Source organism: Mirounga angustirostris, unplaced genomic scaffold (assembly GCF_029215605.1).
Source record: "Mirounga angustirostris isolate CCGP_5_RB_7025 unplaced genomic scaffold, mMirAng1.0.hap1 SCAF_7, whole genome shotgun sequence".
NCBI lineage: Eukaryota > Metazoa > Chordata > Mammalia > Carnivora > Phocidae > Mirounga > Mirounga angustirostris.
This window is the reverse complement of record NW_026991715.1, coordinates 140,491,607-140,513,392: the sequence shown is the minus strand read 5'-3', so window position 1 is coordinate 140,513,392 and position 21,786 is coordinate 140,491,607. Positions and strand designations below refer to the sequence as shown.

Genomic DNA, 21,786 nt, shown 5'->3' with positions numbered 1-21,786 from the left:
GAAAACGTCTGAATGGATTTAGAGACTTTGAGGAATGTAGAGTTTATCATAGTGAAAAGAAAATGATTTGAGAATATAGACTATTCACATGACATTCTGTATATAGCATGTTAGAAAAAATTGCAGAGCTCCTTTTTGTTGCTTGCATTTACTTGTTGCTCCAGAATAATTTTTTAAGGCAAATAAAAGAAAGCATATGAAAAATTTGAATTTGTGAAAGGAAGCTTCAAACTTACTTTATTACAGTCTAGGGGTGAATTTTGTAGGGGTGGGCAAATTGCAGCCCCTGTGTCAAACTGACCTGCCACAGGGTTTTGTAAATAAAGCTTCACTGGAACACAGCCATGTCCATTTGTTTTCAAATTGTCTGTGGCTGCTTTCCTGCCAACGTGGCAGGGTTCAGCAGTGGCAACAGATATCTCGTGGCTTGCAGAACCCAATATAGTCACTGTTTGGCCCTTTCAGAAAGAAGTTTGTAAACTCCTGCCCTAGATTGTAAGCTTTCTCCATTATACTGCATATTTCTGAAGGCTGGGACTCTGTGTTGAAACTTAGTTTTTAATTTCTCTTATAAAAGTATCCGTTCCTTTGAGATGATCAGTTAATAACAACTTGAAGAAATACAGCATAAAATACAGATTTATGCAAGGGGTCATATTTTAAAATTTTTATAGCAGAAGTTACATGTGCTTGGGTCAGTCCTACTTTTCTCAGTCCCTGGAGGAAGGGTGTGTTCTCTGCTTCTCTGCCCTCCCTTGGGGTCTGCAGCCTGCCTCACGCCGGAGGGAGCCCTGCTCAGCTGGACATCAGGCCTATCACTTTCCAGCCTGGAGCTCCTCCTAGTGTTTCCCTGGAGCAACTTAAGGCAGCTTAGAGTCCATCCAGCTGGTTGATGTGGAACCAGGGCTCTCAAAAATCTTCCAGGTTGCCCTTCCATCCTCAGTGCTTCTGGCCTCTGGAGCTTCCAGTTGGCAATTTGCAGGCTCTTGAGCAGATTTTAAGTAGCTGCCAACCAGATGTGGGGTTCCCACTACCAGACTCCCACGGCACCCCTTTCAGGCAGAAATGGGAGAGCCCTTTGGCTGGGCCAAAATACAAGCTAAGTTTAAAGAAGAAAGGGGAAACCTTAGAATACAAATATTTCGTGCTACTTTTCTGGCACTCCAATACTGGGGCAGTCCATTTTGCGAGGCAGTGTTAGTTTAAAGTTCACATCAAAATGCAGAAGACGCTAAAGAGAGGGATGAAGAACTCCCTCATGGCCATCCCCAAGTCCCCTAGGACTCTGGGCTCCCCAAGTTGGAAACCTTTGCTTGAGACTCAAAGGGAGAGGCTGTAGCAGAGTCTGGGAGAGGCGTGGATGTGTATTTTCAATAGATCTTCTCCCCCAGTGGATATTTTGCATGGACCAAGGAGAAGCTTCTGCTTCTTCTCTCCACCCTCCACCCACACGGACAATCTCACTACACTCTCCAGCACAAAGTTCCCTGTCTGAACCACATTATTAATTAATCAATCAATCAATCAATTAATTAATCACTATTTTTAGAGAGAGAGAAAGCTTGGGGGCAAGGGGGGTAAAAGGGAGAGGGAGAAAGAGAATCCTAAGCAGACTCCCTGCTGAGTGTGGAGCCATCCAGGAACCCTAATTATAAAGTATTTTTATGAGAAGGTAAAAATAATGTGGTTCAGGGATGCTTGGGTGGCTCAGTCATTTAAGTGCCTGACTTTTGATTTCGGCTCAGGTCATGATCTCAGGGTCATGGGATTGAGCCTGATATCCGGCTTTGTGTGCAGCGGGGAGTCTGCTTAGGATTCTCTCTCTCCCTCTCCCTCTGCCCCCACCCCCGCACACTCTCTCTCCCCCCAAACATAAGTTAATTAATTAAAAAATACTTTATAATTATCATATTATATTTCTAGATTTTTTTTTTTTTTTTTTTTTTTGGAGAGAGAGAGCACACGCGCACGTGGGTGGGGAGGAGAGGCAGAGGGAGAGAAACTCAAGCAGGCTCCACACCCAGCACAGAGCCTAACTCGGGGCTCAATCCCACCCCAAGACCATGACCTGAGCTGAAATCAAGAGTCGGACACTTAACTGACTGAGCCACTCAGGCACCCCCCAGAATTCAGAATTACAATATGAATTATAAAATCCAGAATTTTCATTTTCAGAATTGTGATATGATGGCTTGTGGAGTTTGCAGGTTGATGGCCACATGAGAAAATTTCTACCTCTCCAGTAAAAATCATTGGAAAATTGTCCTTTATGTAATTCACTATCCTTTACATAAAGGGCTATGTTGATAAATTCCTCTGAAAGTCGATCGCTTAGAAGATTTGTCCCTCTGGACACATGGCAAACATTTCCTTTATTAGATGACAGTTAGTAGTCCATACTATTTTGACTTTCTTTTCTTGGCTGCCAGGAAGCTTAGAGCTAAGTTTCTTGTGCAAACATAGAGTGATTCTGTGCGCTATGGTTTCCAGTACGGCGACCCCTGCTGTCCCGCGCCTCTCCCTAATTGACTCTTCTTACTTTATTCCTTCCTCAGTGGCTCTGCTGGTGGTGCTGTAACATCCGTGTCTTTCGGACACATTTTTTGGGTGTGTTTCATGGATTGGCTGAGGGATTTAAATGAATTTTCTTGTAGAATCCTCAGACCAACCTAGTGAAGTTGGAGATATTTCCATTTTCCAGAAGAAAAGACTGAGACTGAAAGAGATGAAGATCTGTGCTCAAACTCATAAAGCCAGAAAGCAGAGGCAGTTAGGACTTGGAACCATTAATATCGAAAAATCAAGCTGGTCTGCACAGCCACTAAGATGGGCTGCTTCTCCTAGTCCTATTCCAGCCAAGTGCAACAGAGGTCAAAGAGAACTGGTCTGTGGGGCGCCTGGGTGGCTCAGCTGGTTAAGCAACTGCTTTCGGCTCAGGTCATGATCCCAGAGTCCCGGGATCGAGTCCCGCATCGGGCTCCCTGCTCAGCAGGGAGTCTGCTTCTCCCTCTGACCCTCCCCCCTTTCATGTGCTCTCTCTCTCTCTCTCTCAAATAAATAAATAAATAATCTAAAAAAAAAAAAGAACTGGTCTCTAAGAATGAAATCAACTTTCCCATTGAAAAATGATTAAAGGGATGAATAGAAGACTTTTATCAACAGAATTGATAATAATGCTTTCATAGGAGATAGACTGTTAGAGCAGATGAAACCCATACAGTGAATCAACATTGGGGGGAAAAAAAGTCTGAACCTGTCCCTAATTAAATATATGCAACTTAAAAACATTTTGCACCTGTGAAAAGTTATAAACTGTATTGGGGTTGGATCTCTGGGGAAATGAATTCTCTTTGTTTCTTTTGGTTGCCCTGATTTTTGTTTAATCTTACTGGAGGACAAAACCATGAAAAGCAGCATAGCAGTGATTGATGGATCCCCTTTCTAGAAATTTAAAACCAAGAAAATATTTCAAAAGATGAGAACTATGTGTTAAAGTTGTCACAACAGCGTTATCGGGAGTAAAAAACAAAAAGGAAGATAATTGGCCTCCAATAGAAGATATAATGCTTAAGTGATTTCGAATCAGCAGCAATGCTGTGTAATAGAAGATCATTCAGATACACAGACGTACAGAAAACAGAGTGTTGGGTGTGATTATGGGGCCATCGATGTCAAAAGTAAGTTCATATATGGATGGCACAGTAGGCGCTAACTCTAGGTTAACATCTTGTTCCTGCAATCCCCACCTCAAAAGCTGGGGAGGGGTGTTTTTTTGCATTCGAGGTAGACTGGGGTGGGGTCCCCCAGAGACCTGGTCCAGCAGCTGAAAGGGGAGTGTCAGGCCATATTCTTCGTCTAAATCAAACCACCAGTTTAAAGATGAAGAAGCAGGAAGTTACAAGAAGTAGAAGTATGGTGTTAAAAAAACATAGAGCAGGAAAGCTGATGAGAAGGCAATCTCCAAATGGTTTCTTAGCCCAGCACAGGTCTCCCGAGCAACGTACCAGATTATATATTCTGCCTCCCACAATAATGAATGGTCACTGCAAAAATATTTGTTTAACATAGAACTGTGTAACACGATGTTAGAAAGCTGAGCAACCCTCCACCCACCTCTGAAATGATACCAGTTCTCAGTGGGAGCCACTGGTAACAGTTTGGGCTAAAACCCCACAAAATATTCCCACGTATCTATTGACAGCACAATACCACATGGACTGTTCAGCAACTTGCTTTAGTACTTCAGAAATTTTTGACATCTTTCCTCGTGTTTGATTTTGATCAAATGAATATTTCAATTACAATGAAACTGTTTTTCTCTTTTGTTCCGAGTCCTTTTGTAACACTGATGCTTTAAGACAGGGACCATGGTGCTTTGTGTCAAATACCCTGGCTCGGAAATCATTCTTTCTGACATTGACTTGACCTTGTCTGAGTAGGAGATTCCTGGGCTTGAGACACAAGAGGGTCATGGCATCTATTTGGGGGTCTTAGGGAGTCTATCCAAAAAGCAGAGTTGGGTAGAAATATTGGAATTTGGACAGTACTTGCACTTGGAGAAGTAGGCAAAGCAGCATCCTTTAATTAATTTATAACCAAAAATGTGCATCTTCTGCATTCTGTTTGGCAACTTGCTTTTGCACTTAGCAATTTATTTTGGGCACCATTCCTTGCATCGGAGTTAAAGTAAAAATATTTTAATTGCCTGTAGGGGCTGATCTGAGAGTAGAGGCAGGTAGTAACAAGGAATGGGCTAGACCTCAGGTTCATGCTATTTAACACTAGAACCTCTCCCGTCTCCCTTATTCAAAAGTAGAAGCATGTGAGTAACTGTTTTACAACTGTCTTTATGCCATTTAAAAGTAACTTGTTCTTTGGAGGTTTTAACAAATGATTATAGGGGAAGTGCAGCCAAAGAATTAAGGACTGTTTTCCTAAGACTGAGGTCCCTCTGCTTTAATACCCTGCCCTATGTCTATAGAAACAGGTGGGCACCGTCTAGAAAAAGCCCTTGTATGTGAGTCAGGCAAACACCCTTTATCATTGGTTTGATGTATTTCCTTAATAGAAAATGCTGGTGAGTAGAAAAGTATTTGGGGACTGATGGGATGGGGGGGGGGGCAGAAATTACAGTGTACCAAAGGGAGAAGAGAGGTGGGAACGGGAACATTCAGGTGGAGTATGAGATTGTTTTAAATCTGCCTTTTATCTTGGGCAAAAATGTTCCTAACATAGTGCCAAGGCCAGCTGGCTCTTTCCAAGTCCATGTCCGAGGCTTTATACTAAATACATGTTTGCTCAGGTTTCCCAGCTAACGTTTTACAGGACATAAAGGGGAGGCTGAAATTGGGAAGCCAGGTCAAGTCGTGTTCTTCCAGTTCCTCAACATGTAGTAACAGAGACTGGAATTCAAAATCCCTGATGTTAATCTTTGGCACTGCTCTCGAAGCTCCTGCTCAGATTTGTGTTATAGTCAGGGAGGGTGGCCAGTGAAGGACTCAGGCTGCATGGTGGGCCCCTGCTTAAAGGAAAATCTCTGCTCCATGTCGTCCCTCCACACCCACTGCCTGCTAGACACCCTGACGCACAGCAAGAGGCAGACCCCCTTGCAGTATGTGCTCTTAAATCAAGTCTTTTCCAACTTCATGCTCTTTTAAACCAAGGTTTCTCAACCTTGTCATTATGGGCATTTTTGACTGGGTAATTGCGGGTTGTGGGGCTGTTCTGGGCGTACTATAGGATGTTTAGCAGCAACGCTGATTTTTACCCATTAGATGCCAGGAGCACTTTCTCACTTGCACCCTCTCCCCCCAAATGCCTCTAGATATTGCCACCTGTGCTCTGGGAAGCAAAAGAGCACCTGCTTGAGCAACACTGATTGAAACGAAGGAAGTCCTTTCACTTGGGGATGTGAATGGTGAGGTTGTGATCATGGGAGGGTGGGGAGGGTAGGAAGGGAGAAAGACGGAATACATTTAAAGATTTCAATATTTTCCTTTGATTAAAAATCATAAATATATTTCAGGGGAATGAAAGCCGTACACTTTCTTATGTAATATTGGCTGTCTGCCTTTATAAAGCTCGTAATTTGTAGGTCAGGTCTTTGAACATTTACAGAGATTCGGTTATCCGCCCAGTACTTATGTATAGAGCTGAAGTGATCAAATCCTCTGTCTGGGTCTCCGAGGGTTTGGGTTACCCCAGTGGCCTTCAACGGGAGCTAGCCAGAAAGATGTCAAGCAAGGGTGGCTGGGGTAACATGGGTGACAGTATGTCACCATGCTTTTGTTTCACTCACGTTGGCCTATATCTTTTATTTGGGGCCTTAATCCTTTTTACTATTTAGGAGAAAAGAAGGGGAAGTGAGGAAGATGCCAGGCCTGGGTGGCTGATTTCAGAGGCCCAGAGAGAGGAGAGGTGGGTGAGGGTTGGAGGTGACATGAGGTCTAGACACTAATCTCTTGTAGACGCCTTCATTGATGCACTCGATAACAATTTGGAAAGCTGAACACACGCTGAAGATCTTGGAAACTGACTAGTAACTTAAGTGACAATGTGTCCATTATATTGCAAGCAATTCTTGGGCAAATCTTTTAGGAAAAATCAGTAGTCACTGAATAATTTGTCTTTTTGTTGAGTATTTTCATAATGCACGTTATGCTTCACTGAAGCAAATTATGCAGGCAACTGAAAATGACAATAGAATTCATTTTACAACCCAGGAAGTGCAGCTTTGTTTATTAAAATATATTCATTCCATTTGGAGAGTAAAGCAGTTTTTATTTTCACGAGTGTAATGTTGACAGGTAATTAAATTTGTCATAAATTGCACCTTTAACGTATGCATCCAAGTCCATTAGTTTATAATCTAAGCAGCTAGTGATGTCCACAATAGTTAATGTTAACAAGTTTTTTAAACTCCAGAGCTTCAAATGCTTATTCATGAATTCCCTAAGTGTGTGTTTTTAAAAATTTTTCAAGAGCATGCACCTTAAAAATGTAAGATGTTAGAAGAACGACTAAAAGTCAGACTAAAAACATCACCACATTGGATTTTATGTAATAATGGATTGAGATGTAACATTTTGGTCACCATTTGATACATGTCTACAAATTCTGGGATTAAAGCACTATCAACCAGTTACATCATTGTTTCATTAAAGAAGAATTCCTAAAAGAAATCCTTTAAAAGGATAACTAAATCTGATGGGAGATAAAATTGATGAGACACAGTCTCATTGGTGTAAGCTTTTGCCTCTTATTTCTATGGTAACCTGTGATCTGTTTTCTAATCATACCTTTGAAAGGCTTGTTTTCTCCGTCATGAACATTTGGCCAGAAGCACTGAAGGTAACAAACATTTTTTTCTGTATTGTCTCTCTCTTTCTCTCTTTTTTTTTTTTTTGAAAAAATGGACAAAGGGAAAATAGAAAGAAGATAACATTCAGAGGCTTCTCAAGCAAACACAATAGGAACTTACATTTACTAATTTTCAGATGACGGATATGTCTGAAAGATCACAGAGCTAAAAACTGAATATTAATGAAATAACTACTCAGATGTCTTAACAAATACATTCAGTAAATGCCTTGAGCTTTAATAAAATTGCAAATGATCATTTGATTTGATAAAGTAAAAACTTGGAGGCTTGCTCAAGATGACCTAAAATTTATAGTCCAGCAGTTTTCAACCTGCAGTGATTTCTGGGGACATTTGGCAATGTCTGGAGACATTTTTGGTTGTCCCAACTGGCGTCATGTTAGTGGTGGTGGTGATGGTAGAGTGTGTGTCTATGTGTGTGTGCGTGTGTGTGTGCACACGCGCGTATACTCACTACTGGTGACCAGTGGGTAAAGGCCAACAGGGAGACTAAAGCATTCAACAGAGCCCAGGACAGTCCCCGCTCCTCCCCTCTCCCATCCAAAATAAAAAAATTACCTGCCCCAAACAGGAGGTTGAGAAAACCGGCATATAGCCTCATAGATGCTGTTCTGGAATGAGGAACATACATTGAACATATGAAATTATTGAGCATAAATGTTCAAATATATAAAATGCTTTGGAGGCAACCCTACTTGTAATTTTCTTCCCTGTTCTTGTGTTATATTTACTTCTTTGCTATTTCATTTAAATGGCAAAAAAAAAAAAAAGAAAAGAAAAGAAAGGAAAAAAAACTACATAGAAACAAAAATCACCATTTTTTTTTCTTATCCCCTTTTGGTTAAAATGTGAACATTTCCAGCTTGCACGTGTTTAATTTGTTGTGGTCACGTATGAACTGTAAATATCCGTTCAGTCCGATAGTCTAGTGTTTCCCCTGCATAGCTTCTAGCAAAATACAGTATTGGGTTGACATTGGCACCCTGCTTCATTTAAATGTAGTTAAGTTCTGATAAGTTTTTTCCTGTTAACTGAAAATGGACTTACCTTTCCTCAGTTGAATGCGGACGCACTTGCCTTTGGCGTCCTCCCTTTTAACTATGGTGGCATTTGGTCATTTTGGAGGACAACCCTACCCGCAAATCCACGCACAGGTCAGGAGCGCAGATCCACCTTGAAGGCGATCTTGCAACTCAATCAAAAGCAATCCACGCACAGCCAGAGGGCGCCAAAATGCCGCAAATAAAAGTTCCAAAGGTTCGGATGGTCGCGGGAAGGTAAAATCGGCTTTTGTCTAAGGAAAGTGCTGCCGTTGTAAGCGTTGTCATGTTACGTTATTTTTCGCATTTGCTTCTTGCCAACAGAGAAGCAAGGTGGGCATACGACCCCACCCTGGCGGTTATTTTATGTCCTGGTGTTAAAGTGGCGGTGCCTCAAGCCACCCGACACGTCGTAGTTGGCCAAGGCTTGGACCTGTGCGCTTCTAGGCAGCCCTGTAAGGGTTGCCTCGGCTAACCCAGTCTTCCCGGGAACTGGCTGCCTCTTTTCAAGCACAGACATAAAACACCGACGGTTCCTTTCCTCGGGCTCTTGTCCTTTCTCCTTCCTCTCCCAAGTCCCGAGAGCATCCTTGCAGGGGGACGCCGCCCACCCCACTAAGGTGGACCTCGGCGGTCGCGCTAGTCCCAAGCCGCAGAACTCCAGGCTCAGCCCAGCGTGCGAAGGAGCCGCCTGCCCAGCTCGTCTGGTCCGCGGGGGCGCCGCCCAGACTTGCCTGCAGTTAGCAGCCACCCTCAACCCCGAGGACATCTGTCTTGATGGGCTGAGGGGAGCCACCAGGTCACCCTCAACCTCAGCGCGCGTCCAGGTATCGGAATCTCAGGCGGACGTCGCGCGCGAGCGGGACTGGGGTGCTGAGAAGGGTAGCAGGTGGCGGGGGCGTCATTCCTCACCTCGAGGCAGCCCCTTAAGACTGAGCGAGACCGAGCGCTTCCTATCCAACCATTCCAAGGGGGGGGGGGGGGAGAAAGAGAGAGAGAGAGAGATTAGAGGGAAGGGCCCACAGACAGCCCTGGCGCGGCGGGGGAGGGGAGGCGGCGCAGGGCTGGGGGGCGCGGGAAAGGACAGGAGGGGGGAGGGAGGGGGAGCGGGAAGCCCTCGTGGTGGGCAGATGAGGACAGGCAGGAGGGGCAGGGGGGCGGAGGGGAGGGGAAGGGGAGGGGGACCACCGGGGCGCAGGGAGGGGAGCGGGATGGAGGGGAGTTGAAGGGAGGCGGGCGGGGCCGGGCTGGAGGGAGGCGGGCGGGGTGCGCGGGAGGCGGGAGGCTGGGCGGGCGGACGCGCCGGGGGAGGGCGCTGGGCAGGAAGGGGAGGGGGAGCGCGGGCGCGAGAAATGCAGAGGCTGCAGCGGCGGCGGCGGCGGCAGTAGCGGCAGCGGCGGCGGCGGCGGCGGCAGCGCTCCAACTCGCTCCTCGCGCCGGGCTCCGCCGTCGAGCCGGGGAGAGAGCCTCCGCCTGCGGCCAGGCAGCGGCCGGACGACGCCTGCGACCCGGGCCCCTCGGCGGCACCGCGCTCACCCAGGGGCGGCACAGGCACCCAGAGCCGGTAAGGAGGCGCGCCCCGGCGGCCCCACCGCCCCCGCGGACCCGGGGCGCCGGCTGCCCGGGGGCCTCTGTGCGCCCCCGCCCCACCTCGAGGCCCTTTGTTCTCTCCGCGCCGCGGCCGGGGCGGGGGGCGCTGCGGGCCTGGTTAGACGGCGCCCAGCGTGGGGGCCCTCCGCGAGGTTCCCGTCGCCCTTCGGGGTGCTGGGGGCCCAGGGTGGGTGGCTCCAGCCTCCCGGAGGGTGGGAAGGAGGTGGGGGTGGCGAGTCTGCCAAACGGAGCTGGGGGTGGGTGGCGGGAGGGAAGCTGCCCTTAAGGAGGAGATTGTCGAATGCGAAACGCTTGAAACGCCCTGAGTCCCGGGGAGACGGTTCTGTGGGGCTGAACGGAGCGGGTCTGTCATCGGAACCTCTCACGGCCCGGAAGAAAGCGCTCGGTGCGCGGGGCGCCGCGGCAGAAGATGGGGGGGGGGGAGTGGGGGGGGAAGGATACGGGGTCTGGTGCGATCGGAAGGAGGGAGGCGCCTCTTTGGTTTCTCAAAGGGGTCCTTTGACCCGGGGGACTCCTGAATCGTGGCCTGCGGTGGCCAAGGGGCGCGAGGTTCCCACGGCAGCTGCCTCCTGAGGCACGTCTGAGCCGGTCAGAGCCACAGCCTCGGACGTGGCCGGATTGCCTTCCGCCAACCTGTGGGCCATCTCGGAGCTACTTTTTCGAGGCTCGGGCCCAGAGATGCCCCGGCCGCGAGGGTGTGGTCTTGAGCCTGACAGCGCGCCGTCCCCAACGGCCCAGCCCCGCCGGGAGCGAAGGCTTGGGGCTTAGCAGGTCTTGCCGAAAGCGCTAACGCTGAAACCCGACGCCCGGTTCCTGTCTCCCTCCCCACGCCCCCCCCCCCCGAAAAATAAAAATTGCGGAATCCCTGGATCCGTTCGCACGCACGACGCGCGGCTGACAAACCGCATTCTCTGCATGCATATTCATCGAGCGCTCGGCCGGGCTCCTTATCTGCTTCCCCAGAGACATTTCCGCCTGGAAACGAACTCCGTGGACAACCTTTGCCGTGTAATCCTCACCCTTCCGAAATCAGCACCGCGCTCACGGGTGCGTATTTTAGTACCTTGAACAGGGTTGACACACCTCGGCGTCCCGCGAGGCCACGAGCACGTGTAATGGCGGGGGTTAAAACCCAACAGTCGCATCGAGGCGGTCGTTTTGCTGCAGGGGTGCGGATCAGCCTCCCCGGGATTGCAGCCGGGGCGAACAGAGCCTCAGCACTGCGGGCAAAATGAATGAATCGCGACCGTAATTACCTATTCCTTTGTCTCGGCCTCGCGCATGCGCCGGAGAGCAGGGTGTGGAGGGCCCCGGCAGCCCCATCTGATCTCTCTCCATCACCCACCCACCCACCCACCCGCTCCCTTCCGAGGCCGAGGAACAAAGGCGTTTGCCCTAAATGTGGCGTGAAATCCTTGGACACAAATGACAGTCCCCCCCCCCCCCCCCGTGTGTGTGTGTTTCTTCTTTTTCAGGTTACCTCTCGTCTTTTGCTTTCTTAGCGATTTCAGCTGACGAAAAATAAGATTGCCCTTGGTGATGAGAGCAAACTGTGCATTAAATATTTTCGTGGCCGAACACTGCTCTTTTCCTTTCTAGTACTGTCCATTGTTCTTTTTTTCTGTAACATATTGCACCGCAGTGATGGTGGCCCTCGATTTGCATCAGTTAACCATTTGACAGATTTTTGCTGCTGGTCCTTTAATGAAGGGACATGGCTTTCAAAAACTGACAGTGGCTATCTGCCCCTAGTGTCACTACTTGGGAGAAATTAAGACATTTTGGCGTTTATAGGAACAAGATGGCCTACGAAACCCAGAGCAGAGAAAATGGTTACCTTGTCAGAATCCTAAGCCTGTCTGTTTTCTCTTGATTCCTGCCTCATTGTTTCACTAGGGATCCCAAAAGGCCAGCCCCATGGAGATGGAAATCACTGATGGGGAGAAAGGAGGAAGAAGGCAACCAGGGCTGTTGGGGTGAAGATGGTTGATTGAATTCATAATGCTTCCTTTTTTTTTTTTTTTTTTTGGCATTATCTAACAGAAGCCATGATACATATACCTTTGGTCGATTTTCTTAAAAATGGTGTATTATCTAGGTTATGGCCATTTAGATTTCTTTTTGGCTTTGGGGGCTACTTTATTCTACCATCCAAAAGGTGACTTATGGATATAAAATAGCTAAATACCATATTTTTGCAATGGCCCGTTAAGAATTTTATGTTTAGTATTCTCAGTACACCCTGGTGGGATGACATGTAGCAGGCAAATGGAAGTCATCTCTTTTGTTCCTTTTAATAAAAGGATATTGATATTGATCACATTTAATATATCAGGGCCTGTACTTGATAGGATAGCTGGCTGGTACCCTCTCTATTCCTTACTGTTGAGCGGCTTATTATGGTTTAGAGGGCTATCAGCAGTTTTTTTTTTTTTTTTTCATTTTTTTTTCCCTTTAGGTTATGTTTTTGAGGGAAAAGTGAGTTGGAGTGTAGATGGACTTTGATAACAAATATATACCAATATGCCCCAATTCAGTGAGTCTTAGGGTTTTAAGCGAGGTAATTTTTAAACTGAATTTGAAAAAATCATCCGTTACCTTATTCTTTTATCCAGCTAGTTTTTTGACAGTCCTTAGCAGGTGGAGAAAGGGAGTTAATGGGCCTTTTGACAAAATGCGCCAACAATAAGCATACCAACAGTGGCATTCTTGTCTTTAACTGGTGCTCATGCTTTCATTATGGCATGCAGAAGAGCACATTCTCTCCTGCTGGACCACCCTAATCTGAATGTGTCCAACAGAGGAAGCTCTAAGGGCTTTGGCTCTCTGTCCTTGGAGGCATCTTTATAATCTTACTGGATTTACTAGAAAACATCATATCATAGTCTAAGATGTGATGTGTTCTGCCTCTTTAGTTTTTGTGGTTTTTTTTGTTTTTTTTTTAAACAAATTCACATTAAGAACAGTTTAAAAACCATTTTTCATTCCATGGTCAAGATAAGCAAAGTATGGAAAACTTAGGTTTGGGGGAGATTTGGTCACTGTAAAATGGATGTCTGTGTGTTATACACAGTAGTTTTGTAAAAACCTGCAAAATCCAAACATGTTTTAAGGTGCCATGTAAATACACATGGGTATATACATTAAACACACGCTCATATATACACATTATGTATACATAGGCAATAAAATGAAATCTTATTAATGATATAAAGCTAAACTAGTTGGTGTAGAATTTTATATGGTTATTGGTTATTTTATAGTGCTTAATACTGGTCTTTGGAAAATAATCAATTTTTGGTCTTTCTAAATAAGTACTTGAATGGGGGAGCCTACCAAGTGTCCTAAGAAACTCATTTCCAATTTCTAGCAGTGTGAAACAAATGGGTTGCCTTGAACATCTTAAATTAAGATGCTCATTTACAGGCTTAAAAACTCACGCGAAGCACCACTGAAATAAAAAGCCATAATCAACAATGCTTACAAAATAAAGGACTTAATAAAATTGTTCTGTCTTATTTTTCTGATCTCTTCTAAAATTTTATTTTGAAAAATATCCAGAAAAGGCCTGTCAACTATCGTGTGTCAGGAGCAATTGCTTTTGGTGTCTGATTTTGTGGAAAGAGATGCTCTGATTTGCTTAGGGCTTTAGCGTACATGGAGTTATACCTACTCATTTTACATCTTCTGTATCAAAGGTTGACGTCTTAATGACCGTTTTAGCTGGTGAACTGGAAGCCACCTAACGGCTGAGGAAAAACGGAGGATGTAGACAAGTTGTTCTTGGGGGAAATGGGTGCAGCATCTAGCATTTCATCAAGTTTTCTCAACCCACCCAATTCTTTACATTTATTCCAGTTTCTTAAGACTTCGGATAAGCCAATACAACATGAACTTTACTCTTTGGCTTAATTGTGGTAGATTGATAATCAAGAAATAGCTTTGAGATTGTGAATAGCCCAGAATTTTTTTTTTTTCAGTGTGTTTTGAGGAGGTGCATTTGGGGAGACTCCCTAAGCTCAGTGGAAAGTAATTGGGTTTGAAAAACCTCTATAGACACTGGCTAAACCACTGTGGGAAAATGACTTCAAGCCTCTCTGGATTTCACTTTCTTCAGTTGTAAAGTTGGGGGAATAATTCTTATTTTCTCACGATAATAAGGACCACACATACGGCTAAAATGTGCATAAGCACAATAGCTAGCTCTCGGAGGCTTCTTGACCTCTCAGTCTGCATTTTCAACAGTCGTGTGAGTGACATCACTAACTAATTTCTGTATATTGAGCTGTATTTTTGTCCCATGCTGATTATTCAGGACCTGTGGGTTTCAGTGTATTCAGTTAGAAATCAGATTATTTCAATTTCAGAGATGCTCAAATATCACAATTGCTAACTACTGTCCTCATCCATGTACATATTTGAAATTTAATGGGACGCTGTATGGGAATTTGCCCAAAAGTGGATTGAATGGAGTCAGGGTAGCCACCCTCCTTAAATTTCCCATGGCTGCTTATATAACTCAGGAGGTGACATACATTCTTTTGAGAAAATAGAGGGGTAGTCCTAAAGCCACAGATGCTCCCAGCCTGCCAAAGGAAGGTTCGGTTAAATGCTGTTCCCTCCATCACTGTTAAGACAGACATCTAGGTAAGTGTCCAGTGAACCACATCGAGAGTAACAACACTGCAACACTGATTAAACCGCATTCTCTTTTTTCCCTCTGGAAGTCAGAAATGGGCGACATGGATGCAGAGAGAGTCCTGTAGTGGATTTGCCTTCTTCTGCAACCTGAGGATTTAAATTAAAAAATCAGGCTTTCCAGAGAGTCGATTTTTTTGAACAACAGCAACAAAAAAGAGTTTTTTGACTAGCTAAGGCCATTGGTGAGGGGAGGTTGCAAGTGAGCAGGTTTCAAAGTCTAGGAATAAATTCCTGAAAGCTTTGGAGATTTAGAAATAGAAACCATCTGCATGCACACCAGGGGCCCAGGGCATTAGAAAACATTTCAAGATAATATAGAAAAACGGCATTTAGTGGGGAAGGCAAAGCATTTGCACAATATTTCCTCCTTATCGCTTAAACATTTTATGAACTTGTTTTTGAATTGATTATTTTTTCTTCATCTTAGAAAGGACTGGGTTTCACCGGTTAGTTGCTTAAACTCCTCTTTGAAATATATATTTTAGCCATTGTACATGGTGTAGGAGCATGATTTGAAGAGCTAGGTGTGGTAGAGTTGGGACTTCGGAGCCAGCTTCACTGGGTTGTTTACTAGCTGTGTGGCCTTTGGCAAATTGCTTGGCTTCTCTGTGCCTCAACCCTCATCTATAAAATGGGGGTTACAATATAGAGTTTTTGTAAGGATCAAGTGAAATCATCAGACTGTCTCACATATTCTGCACGTCTTTGTAACAAGGCACATTCACCATAAAGTGAGAGAACCAGCTTTGCTCTATGTTTAGAGCTATTTACGTGCTTCTTTGGAAGAGGTCATTATCGAGAAACAGGTCTGTGGTGATGCCTTGGACCGAAGTTGGTAGAACGTAGAAGTGTGTGGTTAGGAAAGCCTGCCGGGTGTAGCCATGATACCTTGAATATGTTGCCAGGGCACTTGTCCTAGTTTCAAAAGTCCGTAGTGGGTCGATTGATACAAACCCAGCCCCCATATTGAACTGATATTAAAATGGAAAAAAAAAAAGTGAAAGTCCTGGCAACTTCAGAGACCTTCAGAGAAGGGCTTACGGTTTTGATAAGGTTGAGATCTGGGCAAAACTGTATGACCTGCTGGGCAATAGAGTAATTCATTCAGATTCCTGAAAGTAGGCAGTTTTGTTGTGTCCTGAATCAAGATGCATTCCTTTGCATTTGAAAGGAGTATCTTAGTCATTAATACTGAGCTTGATATAAACCAGTCTTGATATTTAAAATTCTGAGGACACGTGGTATATACACTTGCCCACATCCCCACTGCCCCATGCCAAAGAGTAAAAAACTTGTATTATTCAGGAATGTAAAGGTATTGTCACCTGTTCACGGAATTTTTGGAATTATCCCCGTGGAGACCTTAGTCACCCTGGCTTCTTAAAAGCTAGAAGGAAGTTCTTTGGAGTTTCAGATATTTGGGTTTGAAGGATCCTGGAATCAGTTTGACCCTTTTAGGCATTTAATTCAGGGATCTGCCCAAGTGATTTATTTGTATTTGTCCTTCTGGACACTTGAGTTTTGCTGTTAGGTGAAGGTAAAGTCATTTTCATTTTCGTTAAATCATTTTTCTTTCTTTTTTTTTTTAAGATTTTATTTATGAGGAGGGGGAGAATGAGTTGGGGAACAGAGGGAGAGGGAGAAGCAGCCTCCCTGCTGAGCAGAGAACCCAACGTGGGACTCCATCCCAGGACCCCGGGATCATGACCTGAGCCAAAGGCAGGAGCTTAACTGGCTGAGCCACCCAGGCATCCTAGTTAAATAATTTTCTCAATAGTTTTTTTCAAACAGCTTTTGAATCTTAGGGATTCAGGAGGGAAATTATATTTTGCTTTATCTGTCAGGCATTCACTGTAGGAAATGTTTTGGATATGGATGTTGTATCTTTTAAAAATTTTCCCCAGTGAAAGCTTGTTTTTTTTGTTGTTACTGTTTAATCTGGAGAAGTTAAAGGAGGAGATAGGACATTTGTTGATATTTCTTGTATATCATATGCTCTAATTGAATTTTATCCCCTCAAACAAATTGTAGAATGCATTTTACCCAGGAATAAATGAAAAATGGAGGGCTCAATAATGTATGTGAGATTGTAGAGTTAATAGAAAGTCCTAGAATTCAAATCCACGTCTGATGGCCCTGTTCTGCTGTCCAGTGCTACACGGTACTTGCCGTAAACCTTGGCCATTTTATCTTAAGTCAGATGGACGTGGGATAAAGTGGGTGACCTTCTGAAATATTGGTATCTTCAGTATTCTTTTAGAGAGAGTTGTCCTAAGTTCTTCAATGAAAAATTACTTATCTAGAAGAGATACAATGCAGAATAAATATTTAATCAGTAAATACATTAAATGACCTATAGATTAGAAGTGCTTCTTGTCACAGTGAACATGAGCTAATATCCTTAAGTCATCCTTTTCTTGGATGGTGATGATGATGGTGATGATGGCTAATAAGGACTCTTAGGTGGATGTGGCTTTGGTTGGCCCCTTCGCTTTTCTCATTACACTTCACAAGTGGAAATAAGCACTCAGATGCCTTACCTGTAATTCTGCCTTTGAGATACTACAGAGATACTTTTTGACCCCCTTCCTGCTATGTACTTAGGGTTGACTGATGAGAGAAACAAACTGAGTCCCAACTTTGTGACCCCATTTTCATTCTGCCTCCTTGCAGGATTCATTTACAGAAAATTGGTGGCTGCTTTTAAATACCATCCTAACTACACCTTCAGCCTTTTGTAAATACTTGTGTCATCCTAACAGTAAGTTTGAAAAGCTCATGACCTAAACACTTATTTTGGAACTGAAAAGGGTCTTAGGAAAGTTAGTGGCTTACTCAAAGTCTCCTGAGCTGGTTAGTGGCCGAGTGGAAAACCAGGTTATTTCCCAATAAAGCCACAGTCCTGCTGCCCCTCCCTTCTGGGGAATTGAGTCAAACTCGTACTCAATGTCTGCAACTTAAATTCCTGCCGTTCTTTTACCCTGGTACCATTTTTTGAAAATCCAGTCCTGATCCTGTGTGTCTCTCCCTGCTACCCTCTCTCCCCTCCTCTGCAGAAAGAATCTCTCCTGCCTTTGATGGACCCACTGGTAACGTCTTGTCTGCAGAAAGCTCCTGCTGTTGCCTTACTACCTACATGTCCTCTTTCCCCTTCAACTTCTCTCTCTTTTCTTCTTGCATCATAAAAGCATTTGTGGCATGCAGTAAAATAACTTTGCTCATAAAACTAAATTTTGGCGTCCACATCTTTGTTTTCCTCCTAAAACGAACTGTGGTGCAGGCTTGGGGGGCTGCGGAGGGGGAGGGTACACAGTTGACAAGAAAGCCAGCTGGCTTTAGACTAATTTGGGGGCTGTAAAGTGAGTGGAACAGTCCAGCAATGTGCCCTAGGGATACTCAAGGTGTCTCTTGGAAGATCCAGTGTGCAGTGTTGTGGAGAAGGGTGGACACCAGCTTTTGTGCCAGTTCCTAGTGTTATCTGGCCTGTTGCTTTGAGAGCTGCATAAAACACGAGATTTAATCGTTTTTCTTCAGAATTGCCGTTTATAGTATTTGGGCCGATTTAGAGTATTTAAAAGAGCTGCAGGTTTCTGAAGCAGCCATGAAAATATGGCACTTAAGTACTTACGTTGTTAAAAACACTTTGTAAAGCTTAATAATCAGGTATTTTAAACTTCTTTTAGCAATGTGAATTGTTTATGTGCTTTTGCACTTGGAGAAACTGTGGTAAGTTTACTTCTGATGAGAGACAGTTTTAATTTCATATTTAAAATGATCTATTTAGATGTTTCAATAAGTGGAGAATAAGCTTTGATGAATTTATGTTCTTTCCAGGGAAACCTGCAATACAGAAGTGACTTCACGGTTTTTATAATGCTTTTAATTATTACAGTTTTGTAGGTCAGAAGTATATTCCTAAAATAAATCCAGGTGAAAACTTCTTTTTTAAGTTGATGAAGAAACAGACAATAGAGACCGGCCTTTGCTGGTTGAGCTTTCTAAATTACGAGTTTCCTGGATTGCTTGGCAAACCGATTTTGAACAGACCCCCCTCATTTACCTGTTGACCGTTACCACATTGACTCATACAGTACCAGGTTAAATAGTAACACCATCTAGTTGGGGAAACACTGTATCAAAAGAGAAAACAACGGCAACCCACCTAGTAACTGTAAGAACACTCCTATTACTTCAGGATATATAGAAGAAAGGTCTTCATGGGTCTTTGTAGAGTACTGTCTTAGCTTCTCTGAGCTTGTCAAAAATAGTAGGGGCTGGAGGAATATTTGCTGTCTTTGACCTTTACAAATGTTCTCAGCTGTTTCAATACAGAAGAGCAGCATCTGTATTTGCCTTGGGCATATTTGAGACGATTGTGGAAAAGGCAAATCTAGAGAAATCAGTGATCTATAGGTGGGAAGATGCCAGGTGCCTTTCCTTTATCCTGAATTTCATCAAGAAGATAGGGGGAGGTTACGTGACCACTTGGGCGTTTACTAAAGATATTCAGATGATTAAATAAGGTGGTCTGGAATCTTGTCTGAATGGCTCATTTTCCTAAGGAAAAAAGCAAGAATCTCAACAGTTGGTGATGACAATAGCTCCTGGGGTTTCTCATGATCACCCAACCTCAGTGAATAAGGAAGGCTCTGTTGACAAGGAGGTTCACCCGACCTCACCGAATAAGGCCCTGTCGACAAGGAGGTTTGTTAACAGCACTCAGATTTCCGCAGTAGCCCTGGTGATCTTTTGTCGAGACCTCAAGCCTTGAATTCCTAGGGTTTACCTAACTGGGCTTTGGAAACCCGGTTCTAGAATTTCCAGGGCTTGGCTTTCAGGCAAATAGTAACAGGTGTTTGTAACAATGTTCTCCACAAGGTTGTTAATACAAGATTCATAATGGTTTCTCAGGTATGTGTTTCTTCATGTGACTACCATCTGAATGTTACTCTTCTCCCTCCTCCAAGCCAGTGGTTAACTAAGGACTGAAAAGTCTCACCGAAGGTTTCATTGGTGCAAGAGACAAAAACACCAATAGCTCACTCCATTCCCCTCTGCCCTTTCTGTTCTAACTGGTTTTGTTTCCACCACCCAGAGAGTTTAGCTTTATTTCATCTGTCCTAAAGTCTCTTGGGTGGGTGGTCATCCTAGGAGACCCCAACTGGCCACAATGCAGAGAGAAGTAACTGCACAATGGAATTACAACACATGATTTCACTAAGGTAAGAGTGGTAGTTGTAAATGGAATAAACTCGGCGGGAAAGGAGTACTCAGTATTTCTAAGATCTCATGTTTAACTTTCCACCAACTTTTGAGTGCAGGGAATGTAACCAAAAGTGAATGTTTTAAAAGATTTTATTTATTTAAGAGAGAGAGAGTGAGAGAGAGCATGAGAGGGGAGCAGACTCCCCGCCGACCAGGGAGCCCGATGCGGGGCTCAATCCCAGGACCCCGGGATCATGACCTGAGCCAAAGACAGACGCCTAACCACTGAGCCACCCACGTGCCCACCAAAAGTGAATTTTTGTAAAAGTGAATCTAAATGTCCGTAGGCTTCACATTGCTCCGCCTCACCCCAAAAGCCCTGTTCATTAGCCCTTCCTGCTTATAAAATATCACTTTGTTGCACTTTGAACTTGAGTGCTGTCAGTACTAACTCAGTCTTTGTATCCTTGCTTCCAACAGCAAATACTGCAATGGGAAGGAGAGCAGGTAATGGTTAGAGGGAGCAGTTAGCAAATTAGGACAGATGAACTCATGTTCCCTTTAACTTGCCTGCTCTAAGCCGAGAGCTCCTACTTGCAGTTCTCCTTCTGGTATTGATCTCAATTGGCTAGGCATTCTACCAAAGGAGAATCTTTTGTCATTACTTTCTGTAGTGAAGTAGCCAGGAATCTCAGATAAAGGGCAAAGAAGTCCAGAGTGATGTAATACTGCAAAAAATGTGACCGTTGTCTCTAAGGGGAGTGAAAAAAAACAAAAAAAAACCCCAAGCCAGTTTTGAGTTGGGGCATGATTCCTATGGGAAGAAGGTGTAACATGGGGGAGATAGATCTGCAAAACCCACCCAACCAAACCCAATCCCTTAGGGCATTTAGACAGTTGTTAGTATTAGCAGCAGGCCCTGGCATGTTAGCAATTGTTTGCATAGTTTACCTGGTAGAGAAATTATCTGCTTACATAAATGTGTTAGAATGCTAAAATGCACTGTGGTGAGAGTGCGAGGTTTCATTGGCATTTCCATTTGAATCTGATTCTGAGAATATGTTAGCCGATCACCCTACCTGATGATAGTCTGATCTTGAGGGCGGTAGGGGTGCGCATTTGTGCGGTGGCATTCCTTGTTAAATACTGAGGTTTGTAAAAATGCTTCTGCAAAGGCAGAAGGGGCTGTATTTGGAAGTTGTTATTTGGTAATTTTGCAGCCATGTTTCTGGCTGGAGAGAGGGGAACACTATTCCTTTCTGTTTCTAGGAGTGTCTAGATTCCCTGTGTGTGGGCAGGATTTCTGGTAAGTACAGAAAGTAAGCAAAACTACACTGTTCCAGGTCCGCAGTCAGTGACCTCTTGTCAGTGAGCCCCCCTGCTCCCTCCTCCTCCTGGTGTTTGTGTGACAGGAGGAAGGGAAGGGGCAGGAGAGGTGGGGAAACAAACATGTAGTAATGGAAACTGTAGAAGACACCAATGCTTTGTTCCTGTCTTGGTCTTCTCGGGCTGCCATTATGCAATACCACAGACTGCATGGGTTAAACAAGAGAAATTGCTTTTCTCATAGTTTGTGGAAGCTGGAAGTACACGATCAAGGTGTCGGCATGTTTAGTTTCTTCCGAAGTCCCTCTCCTTGGCTTGTAGATGGCCACCCTTTTGCTGGGTCCTCCTGCATCTGTGTCCACACATCCCTCCCTGATGTCTCTTCCTACTCTCTATAAGCACACCGGTCCTACTGGATGAAGGTTGTCCACCCTAACGGCCTCATTTTAGCTTAATCTCACCTTAGAGGCCCTGTCTCCAAATACATTCACGTTTTGAGGTACTGGAGGTTAGGGCTCCAATG

The 21,786-nt window shown here is 44.5% G+C and overlaps 1 protein-coding gene across 3 annotated transcripts in view; it reads left to right on the top strand.

The window, feature by feature from the left end:
- BASP1 (brain abundant membrane attached signal protein 1) overlaps positions 1 to 21,786 on the top strand; it is an 83,827-nt gene that overhangs the window by 21,258 nt on the left and 40,783 nt on the right. Inside the window, exons 1-2 of one of the 3 annotated variants that reach the window (XM_064596831.1) lie at positions 9,774 to 9,984; positions 10,995 to 11,078. The exons of 1 other annotated variant lie outside the window; for it this stretch is intronic. The gene's annotated coding sequence lies outside the window, so the exon portion shown is untranslated. Of the gene's footprint in view, positions 1 to 9,773; positions 9,985 to 10,994; positions 11,079 to 21,786 lie in introns of those variants that run through there. One more of the 3 variants, XM_045863193.3, reaches the window with a different exon arrangement.